Genomic DNA, 11,604 nt, shown 5'->3' with positions numbered 1-11,604 from the left:
GAAAGAATTAATAAGATTGATAAACCCCTGGTCAGACTTATCCAAAGGAAAAGAGAAAGGACCCAAATAAAATCATGAATTTAAGAGGAGAGATCACAACCAACATCAAAAAATACAATTATAAGAACATACTATGAGCAATTATACACCAGTAAATTTGACAACCTGGAAGAAATGAATGCATTCCTAGAGATATATAAACTATCACAACTGAACCAGGAAGAAATAGAAAACCTGAACAGGCCCACAACCAGTAAGGAGATTGAAGCAGTCATCAAAAATCTCAAAACAAACAAGAGCCCAGGGCCCAACAGCTTCCCAGGGGAATTCTACCAAACATTTAAAAAAAGAATTAATTCCTATTCTCCTGAAACTGTTTCAAAAAATAGAAATAGAAGGAAAACTTCCAAACTCATTTTATGAGGTCAGCATCACCTTGATCCCAAAACCAGACAAGGATCCCATCAAAAAAGAGAATTACAGACCAGTATCCTTGATGAACACAGATGTAAAAATTCTCCAAAATACTAGCCAATAGGATTCAACAGTACATTCAAAGGATTATTTACCATGACCAAGTGGGATTTATTCCAGAGCTGCAAGGTTGGTTCAACATCCACAAATCAATCAATGTGATACAATACATTAATAAAAGAAAAAACAAGAACCATATGATACTCTCAATAGATGCTGAAAAAGCAATTGACAAAGCACAGCATCTTTTCCTGAACAAAACCCTTCAAGTGTAAGTTTAGAAGGTACATACTTCAATATCATCAAAACCATCTATGAAAAACCCACAGCAAATATCATTCTCAATGGAGAAAAACTGAAAGCTTTTCTGCTAAGGTCAAGAGCATGGCAGTGGTGTCCATTATCACCACTGCTATTCAACATAGTACTAGAAGTCCTAGCCTCAGCAATCAGACAACAAAAGGAAATTAAAGGCATCCAAATCGGCAAAGAAGAAGTCAAAGTATAACTCTTTGCAGATGATTTGATATTTTATGTGGAAAACCCAAAAGACTCCACTCCAAATCTGCTAGAACTTGTACAGGAATTCAGTAAAGTGTCAGGATATAAAATCAATGCACAGAAATCAGTTGAATTTCTTTACACCAACAAAACAGAAGAAAGAGAAATTAAGGAGTCAATTCCTTTTATAATTGCACCCAAAACCATAAGATACCTAGGAATAAACCTAACCAAAGAGGCAAAGAATCTGTATTCAGAAAACTGTAAAGTGCTCATGAAAGAAATTGAGAAAGACACAAAGAAATGGAATAATGTTCCATGCTCATGGATTGGAAGAAAAAATACTATGAAAATGTCTATGCTACCTAAAGCAGTGTATGCATTTAACACAATTCCTATCAAAATCCCATCCATTTTTTTTTCAAAGAAATGGAACAAATAATTCTAAAATTTATATGGAACCAGAAAAGACCTCAAATAGGCAAAGGAATATTGAAAAAGAAAGCCAAAGTTGGTGGCATCACAATTCCAGACTTTAAGCTCATTGCAAAGCTGTTATCATCAAGACAGTAAGGTACTGGTACAAAAACAGACATATCAATCACTGGAACAGAATAGCGAGCCCAGAAATAGACCCTGAGCTCTATGTTCAACTAATCTTCGACAAAGCAGGAAAGACTGTCCATTGGAAAAAAGACAGCCTCTTCAACAAATGGTGTTGGAAAAATTGGACAACCACATGCAGAAAAAATGAAAGTGGACCATTTCCTTACACCACACATGAAAATAGACTCAAATGGATGAAAGACCTCAATGTGAGAATGGAATCCATCAAAATCCTTGAGAACACAAGCAGTAAGCTCTTCAACCTCAGCTGCAGCAACTTCTTTCTAGGAACATTGCCAAAGGCAAGGGAAGCAAAGGCAAAAAGGAACTATTGAGATTTCATCAAGATCCAAAGCTTTTGCACAGCAAAGGAAACAGTTAACAAAACCAAAAGACAACTGACAGAATGGGAGAAGATACTTGCAAACAACATATCAGATGAAGGGCTAGTATCCAAAATCTATAAAGAATCTATCAACTCAACAACCAAAGAACAAATAATCCAATCAAGAAATGAGCATAGATCAGGAACAGACATTTCTGAAAAGAAGACATCCAAATGGCCAACAGACACATGAAAAAGTGCTCCACATCACTCAACATCAAGGAAATACAAATCAAAACCACAATGAGATACCACCTCACACCAGTCAGAATGGCTAAAATTAACAAGTCAGCAAATGACAGATGCTGGCAAGGATGCAGAGAAAGGGGAACCCTCCTACACTGTTGGTGGGAATGCAAGCTTGTGCAGTCACTCCCAAAAACAGCATGAGGTTCCTCAAAAGGTTGAAAATAGAGCTACTCTATGACCCAGCAATCACACTACTGAGTATTTACCCTAATGATACAAATGTAGTAATCTGAAGAGGAATGTGCACCTCAATGTTTATAGCAACAATGTCCACAATAGACAAACTATGGAAAGAATCTATGTGTCCATCAACAGATGAATGGATAATGAAGAAGTGGTGTATATATAGACAATGGAATACTATGCAGCCATCAAAAGGAATGAAATACTGCCATTTGCTGCGATGTGGATGGAACTAGAGGGTATTATGCTTAGCCAAATAAGTCAATCGGAGAAAGAAGGCTATAATATGATCTCCCTGATATGAGGAAGTGGAGTAGCAATATGGGGGTTTGGGGGGTAGGAAAATAATAAATGAAACAAGACGGGATCAGGAGGGAGAAAAACCATAAGAGACACTTAATCTCACAAAACAGAGGGTTGCCAGGGGGAGGGGAGTAGGGAGAAGGTGTGGGGTTATGGACATTGGAGAAGTTATGTGCTACGGTGAGTGCTGTGAAGTGTGTAAACCTGGTGATTCATAGACCTGTACTTCTAGGGTTAATAATACATTATATGTTAATAAGAAAAGAAAATAAAGAAACTGGGAACTATGGTAAGGGGCCAAGAACATTTACAACCCATAGGTGGCAAGGAACAAGAGAAGAGAAAGATTTTTTTTTTTAAATATGAGAATAAAATGTAGTGGACAGTGTAAAAAAAAAGAAGTATACAATATGTTGTTAAATTAATAACAATGTGGGGAAGGGTAGACCATTAATAGAGTAGTGTTTTGCATGTGATTGAGGTTAAATTGGTTTCAGTTTAAAATATCACTTTAAGATACAATGTGTTATTTCCATGAAAATCAAAATGTAAATGTATTAAGAATATACACAAAAGGAAATACAATGGAATCAAAACTGTCACTATAAAAAAAGTCAACTAATCACAAAGGAAAGCAGTAATGAGAAAATGAGACTCAATGAAGCTGTAAGACTTACAGAAAAGAAATAATAAAATAGTGAAAACAAATCCATCCAAATCAGTAATTACTTTAATTTAAATGGATTGAACTCCAATCAAAATACATAAATTGATAGAATGCATTTTAAAAACAGGACCAAACTATATACTTCCTATAAGAGACCTACTTTTGGTCTAAGGATATATATAAGTTGTAAATGAAAAGATGAGAAAATATATTTTAGGAAAATTACAACCAAGAGAGAGCAGAGATAGGTACACTAATTTCAGACAAAATAGGCTTGAAGTAAAAAGCTATTTCAAGAGATAAATATGGACTCTGTTTGATGACAAATGGGTCATATCATCAAGAAAACACAATAATTGTATTTGCACAAACATCTGAGCTTCTATATGTATGAAGCAAATATTGAAAGAATTCATGGGAGAAATAAACACTATGAGAGTAAAAGGAATCTTTAATACCTCAAATACAATAATGGCTAGAACCAGACAGAAGACTACTAAAGGAACAGAGGACTTGAACAGCACTATAGACCAACTGGATACAAAATACATTCACACAACAGTCCACTGGAGAAAATCTATGAATAGACATGTTTTTCAAGTACACATGGAATATTCTCCAGGATCAAGCATATATTAGGGCACAAAACTAGTTTTAGTAAATAATAAAAGTTTAAAATCACACGAAGTATCTCTTCTTATAATGATGCTATGAAAGTAGAAATGCAATCACGAGCTCAAAATATTCTCATAGATGGGTTTCTGAGAAATAAAATTACATACTTAAAAATCCTCAAACATAGAAGGAAACAAGAAATCATGTATACAATCAGCAGGAATAATAAATTTACTGTTATCAAGATTTTAAATAATGGAATTATCAGGCACATAATAGAAAATGAGAATAAATGTTTTAACATAATTTTAAAGAGGGGCTACTGGGTGGCTCAGTCAGTTAAGCATCTCTTGATTTTGGCTCAGGTCTATGAACTCAGGTTCCTGGAACTGAGCCTATGTCAGGCTCTGTGTTCAGTGGGGAGTCTCACTGAGTATTCTCTCTTCCTCTCTGTTTGCCCCTCCCTTTGCTTGTGCTCTCTCTCTCTAAAATAAATAAATTAATTAGTGAATTTTAAAGACTGAAAATACTATAATAAAGTGTAAGAGAATTCTTTCATGAAGAAATTTTTTAAAAATTTAATTAGATTTTATCAAAACAAAAAATAGTAATTAAAAACCTTTGGTACGTTTAGCAGCAAACTGAACAAACCTGAAGGGAGGATTAGTGTCATAGATGATAGAATAGAAGAGATTATCCAGACAGCACAGAGAGATAAAAAGATGGAACTCTTAAACATTCAAATAACATATCTGATAAAGTGTTACTCTCCAAATTATATAAAGAACTTATAAAACACAACACCCCAAACCCAAATTATCCAATTGAAATTGACCAGAAGACATGAATAGACATTTTTCCAAAGAAGACATATAGATGGGCTACAGACATATGAAAAAATGCTTAACATCACCAGTCACAAAGGAAATTCAAAACAAAACTACAATGAGATATCACCTCACACAAGTCAGATTGGCTAAAATTAACAATACACACACACACACACACACACACACACACACACACACAGGTATTGGTGAGGATGTGGAGAAAAAGGAACACTCTCACACTGTTGGTGGGAATGCAAACTGGCGCAGCCACTATGAAAAACAATACCAAGATCCCTCAAAATGTTAAAAATAGAATGACCCTATGATACATCAATTACTTTCCTAGGTATTTACCCAAAGAATACAAAAATACTAAATCAAAGGGATCTATGTACCTCCAAGATTTATAACAGCATTATCTATAATCGCCAAATTATAGAAAGAGGCCAGTATTATTGACTGATGAATGGATAAAAAAGAGGTGCTATATCTATATCATCCATCTCTCTCTCTCTCTCTCTCTCTCTCTCTCTCTCTCTCTATATATATATATATATATATATATATATATCTTATTCAGCAATAAAAATGAATGGTACCTTGCCATATGCAAGAATAGAGATGGAGCTCAAGTATTATGCTAAGTGAAATAAATCATTCAAACACAAACACCATATGATTTCACTCATATGTGGAATTTAAGAAACAAAACAAATGAGCAAATGGAGGAAAAAGAGAGGCAAACATTGGCACAGACTCAACTGTGAAGATCAGATGGTTAGCAGAGGGGAGGTGGGTGCGGGGATGGGTAAAATGGGTAATGGAAATTAAGGAGTGTACTTGCTGTGATGAGCACTGGGTCTTATATGGAAGTGTTGAATCACCATGTTGTACACTTGAAACTAATATCATACTATGTTAACTAATCAGAATTTAAGCAAAAACTTAAAAAAATTAAAAGTAAGATAACACTAAAAAATTGAAAATATCAGTGAAACCAAGAGCTGATTCTTTGGAAAGATAAATGAAATTCATAATCCTTTAGACAGGCTCATGAAGAAAAGAAGGGAAAGAATTCAAATAAAAATCAGAAATTAAAGAGAAGTAAAACTAATACCACAAAAATGGGAAAAATCATAGTAGACTACTAGGAACAATTATATGCTGACAAATTGTACAATGTAGAAGAAATGGATAAATTCCTAGAAATACTCAGTTTTCCAAAACTGAACCAGGAAGAAATAAAAAATATGAATAGACTGATTACAGGTAACAAAATTGAAATGGTAATCAAAAAACTACCAAAAAATAAATGTCCAGAACCAGAAGGATTCACAGGTAAATTCTACCAAACATTTTGAAGATGAGTTAATACCTATCCTCCTCACACTTTTCCAAACAATAGAAGAAGAAGGAAGGGTTCCAAATACATTCTACCAGACTTCCACTAACATTTACCCTAATACTAACTTCTAAAAGCATAGGTCATATCATGTAATTCTTACCCATGATATGTGAGGAGAAGTCTGTTGTGGAATGCCTAGGAAATCTTTTCCCTCTGAAAAAGATCCAAAGGATGGATTGTCCTGTCTTTAAGTCTGTGGACATCACTGCACAAAACTTAATGGGTGGCACTGCTGTAGCTACCTTTTGACGTTAAAAGGAGTAGCTGACATGCTCAGGACAATGAAGCAGACCAATGGAAACTACCTGAATCCTTGATATTATTGAGCCACTGAATTGACCAACATCATAACTATCTTCAGGACATTTGTTAAAAACAATAAATTTTCATACATTTTATCATAATTTAATCTATTTTGTTTAAGTTTCTGCTGCCTGCAGTTCAAAGTCTCCTAGTGATACAAATAGGTTAAGAAAGGAAAGTGAGGAGTTAAGTTGTGATATGGTGATTTGGGCGAAAAAAATCTGTGGCACATCCAGGCATATGATGCCCAACAGGCAGTTCACTACATAGGCTTGAGCCCAAAAGAAGATACAGGATTAGTCTTGACATTTGGGAAGGAGTCCTGGTCTTCATTTGTATTTAGAGGTCTGGCTATTCATTGACCACTCCCTACTTTCTCATGCCTACTATATTGGCAGAGTCATAATAGGGGAACTCTACTTCAGGATTCCAAGGAAAGAATTACAAGGAACTGTAAGGAGGGGACTCGCTAGAGTCAGTAATGATGTCTCCAAGATCAAAAGTCAGTACTTGCTCAGCCTAAACTCAGAATGCTCTGGTAGTACTGTCCCCACCTCTTACTCCCCACAGACCATATTCTGAGATTGTCTTATAGGAGTAGCCCAGGAAAAAAAAATCCAAGCACCTTGTGGGACTTCCCTTGGGTTTGCTACCAGGTGGTCACTGTTCCAGTAAGCTGCCATTAAAGCTTAGGGTATCCAGCGAAGTTTATATACATATTCACAGCCGCCAGAGGACAGCGTGGTCTGGACAAGCCTTCCCAGCCAGCAATGCAAGCCAGACTTCCTGGGGTGATTTTTTGCCTGGACCAGCGGTCGACCTCCTACTGCCTTTAATTTTAGGCTGGGACCCAAGGGATCCTAGAAAGGGTCCTCCAAGGCACTGGATTTTAAGCAGACTCTAGCACCTTGCCTTTGTCTTTGTAACTCAGTTTCAGGCCTTGTGGGAGAAACAAGAACTCCCATAGACACAGAGCATCATGGTTTAAAGCCAAAATCAACTGGAAGCTCAGGCCAAAGGATATATTTGGAAGGTGAATTCCTCCTCTGTTTCTTCCGGAAGTGTCAGGCAGATCTAGCCCTTATGTCCAGATCACATAACTACAGATTGAGAGCTGAGAGAACCCTTAGCTATCAGGCAAGAATTCTTAGACTAGGGGGTCTATGAGTCACCTGAAATGATATGTAAAATTGTACCACCTGCATTCACAGATTTCATGAGTTTCTCAGAAGTCTATGATCCCACAAAAAGTTAAGAAGCATTACAAAACCTTTAAGTTACAGATGAATTCGTGAGAAGAGGGTCACAGGAACTTGCCCAAAGCCACAGGGTAAGCCAGGAGCAAATCTGGGACTAGAACTGAGGGCACTGACACAAAAGCAGAAACGCTTGTACTATGCAATAATTTAAAAACTTTCTCTTTGAACTGTTAGTTTCTTGGGCATATCAAGGAAGGGGGCTGAAGACGATGAGAGTGGTAAACTAGAACTGGGCAGCCTGTGCAGCCCACACTACATTTGTAGGTTAGTGTGATGAGCTGAAAGGGAGAATGTGAAGAGAATATGATCGGGGAATCCAAGAATCTGCTGGAGAAGTTTCTAGAGAGCCTTATCCACGTCTGGATATGAGGCCTCCTCTTCTTTTTTCCCTCTGGCTCTAGGATTGTATCTGCTTCCTTCTCTTTACATTCACTGACACAATTCTCTTGGTTTCTACACCTATATGATCAATTGGATTTTTACTGTGGATTTGAACATGACCTCCTTAATTTCTTCCTTTTTTTTTTCCTTGCTTCTTCAAAAGTGAGCATCCTGGAACTTGAGGTATTGGTGCTACTCACTTCTAGGCCATAGGAGAACCAGAATAAGTAAAGAGACTTATAGAATTTTTGAGTAACTGGCTTCATTCTCTTACTAAGCTCAGAGACCCATAGAACATCAGATGGAGAAGGGATCTTAAAAACTTCTTAAGTCCAAATCTGGTTACACAAATTGGATTCTGTGACCCAGAGAGGAAAATGTATGGACCTCTCATCATAAGAACTTAGGAAGCTAAAACTATATAACAAGTATATATGATTCCTAGCTCTCTTCAGCAAGCTACATTTCTCCTGATTGTCTTTTTGTCATCTCGGTGTGCTGCTGGAAGTTTCATTTTGAAGGTCTGGCCAGCAGACAAAACTGTCAGCCTGGTGGGTTTCTTAGGCCCTACCAGAGTCTTCTTCCTAATCTTGTGCCTAGTACAGGACACCTCTTACCCTTGTTACCAGGTCAACCTTCCCACTCTCAACTCCTTAGTTATGTATCTTTGGATTCAGTATTGCAAAACAGAAAGAGTCCCACACTCTGGGTTTCAATACCAGATGCAGCTCTTGCCAGTTTGGTGACCTTAGGTAAATCACCTCTCTTCTCAAAGCTCAGGCATTTTATCTGTGAAATGGGAACAGTACCTCACTTAGCACTCTAAATTCTCTTTATCCAGCTGTACCTTTTTTATAGCATTTCTAAGCTTTTGCATATTTATAATTTCTTTGTTTATTGTTTTCCCAACTCCCCATTGGAACATCAGGTCTATTTATAGCAGGGATGATCTTTGGCTGCTTCATTCACTTTTTTATGCCACCACCTAAACAGTGCTTGGTATATAGTGTGTTTTCATTTTTTAAAAAGATTTTATTTATTTGACAGAGAGAGAGAGAGGAAGAGAGAGAGAGTAAGCGCACAAGCAGAGGGAGAAGAAGAAGCAGACTCCCCACTGGGCAGGGATCTTGATGTGGCGCTTGATCCCAGGACCCTGGGGTCATGATCTGAGCCAGAGGTAGATGTTTAACCAACTGAGTCACCCAGGCATCCCTATAATGTGTTTTCAATGGAAATCTGTTGAATGGATGAATGAGAATTACATAAGAGAATAAGTGGGAGTGTCCAGTTTACAGAAAATTACCTTGAGTATTCTCTTGGTCTTTTTACGTGTTGAGCTTAGCAAGTGTGTGGGGTAACTGAATACCTGTTCCTCTCATTGGCTTGCTTTCCAGCCGGTGCTGGTTCCCCCCACCCCATGCCAAGGACAGGTAGTGGCATTTCTAGTTGCAAAGTTGACTATATCCAAGGGAGAGGCTGGGAGGTTATGTCAGTCTAGACCTGTATCTGCCTCCCGTGAATAGTGAGATCCTGGCATGGGAGAAGGTGGGGTGGGTGCTGTGTTCTTTCCTTGTGCAAAAAAAAACTTAATCACCAAGAAAAATACATGGTAGATATATTGGCAACTTAGCCCTCTTTGGTGGAATGAATTTAAAAGTAATCAGTATTTATAAAGCTCTTAGAATTTCAAAAGTTAAATACTAAGCACACAATGGTGAAAGTTTTGCCATTGTAATGAAAGTCCAATCAGCACACATTTTAAGCAGCCAGGCCTCTTCTGTTCACTTTCCATCCCTCTTCTCATCTGCCTCAATCCCCCACAGGTTGTGTATGTCTTTTTTAAAGATTTTATTTATTTATTTATTTCACTGGAAGAAAGGAGAGAGAGAGAACGCACAAGCAGAAGCAGAGAGGGACAAGCAGAATCCCCACTGAACACAGAGCCAGCCATGGGGCTTGATCTCAGGACCCTGAGATCACAACCTGAGCCAAAAACAAGAATCAGACAATCAAGTGAGCCACCCAGACACCCCCTGATTGTGTGTGTCTTTGTCTGCCTATCTCCCAGGCTGTGTCATGTATTTCCTCTCAACCTGCCCTTTCTGGGTGACCTGATCATCATATTTGTCTAATTCTCTTTGTCTTTTCCCTGGTTATCAGTCCTCATACTAAGAAACAGTTTGGAGATGTTTGTTTGTTTATTTATTTATTTATTTATTTATTTATTGTTAATTAGGAATGACAAAGCAGCTTCAACATTAAATAAGTCAGCTCACAAGCTTCTGAAATCCCAGGGGAAAGGCTGTGGAGTATGCCACAGAATATCCTGAAGGAGAAGTTAACATCTAAGTCTCTATGAACTGCTAGACACCACCACAGAGGCTATGCCTGGGCCCATACAAAGGGAATTCTCAGCTAAACAGAGCCCAGAAATCTAGATATACATGGCTGGGGGAAGGCCAAGAGGTCACTTGGACTACTTTCATGCCTGTTAGCTGACACATACTTCTCTGCAACATCCAGAAAAAGCACTTATTTAATCCCTTCCTGAATATCACCCATGGCAAGGATCTCACTCCATATGACAACTTGTTCCACTTACCTCCCATTCAGTTAGAAAATTCTTCCTTCTGTTGAACTGAGATCTTCTACCTATGGGTATGAGCTCTGCTCTCTGAGGACTCCTGACCCAATCTGCTCCCTCTGACCATGACAACTCCTTAGAGGTATGAGTGCAGAGACCATGCACCTTAAATATTCTCTTCTCCAACACGAACAGCCACAGTTCTCTTTCAGCAACCTTTCCCGGCTGCTCACTTCCTTCTGGACTCATTTCACATATGACCCCTTAATGTATGAAACTCAGAGCTGGATACAGCTATTCAATAGGAGTCAGTCTAACCAGGAAAGAGAGAAAAGGGAGTGTTATTTCCCCTGATCTGGTACTTGTGCTTGTATTAATGTAGCCTAAGTCCTCATTAAATTTTTAGCCTTGACATCCTAATAGTGATGCCTATTAGGCAAAGTCTCAATTTCCTTTCCTATAAACTGCATACAGGGCAGTCTCTTCCACCCTGTGAACAGGTCGGTAGCCAGTTGGCTTTCTGCATCAAGTGCATGACTTTCCCTTTGTAACTCTGAATAATATGATCAGGTTCAACCAGTTTTTTCAGTCTGTTGACATCTTTTTGAGCCTAACTCTGTGGCTTGAAATATACTCCCTCTCCCTTTCAGCCTTCAAATTTTAGCAGTATGTGTAAGCCTCCAGTCCTTCATTCACTGCTTTAGGAGGGTGGGGCTGCTTTCTCCACATGTCCCAGGGGATAGTTCTTAAAGCCTATAGTATAGGAATGGCCATTTGATCAGTGAGTACCAGTACAACATTAGCTGAAAAAGCTGCTCTCTCCTCCAGTCTAGCTGGGTCTCTGTCAGGAAGAACTCCA

This window comes from Meles meles, chromosome X (genome assembly GCF_922984935.1).
Source record: "Meles meles chromosome X, mMelMel3.1 paternal haplotype, whole genome shotgun sequence".
Taxonomy (NCBI): domain Eukaryota; kingdom Metazoa; phylum Chordata; class Mammalia; order Carnivora; family Mustelidae; genus Meles; species Meles meles.
Note: the sequence above shows the minus strand (reverse complement) of the source record.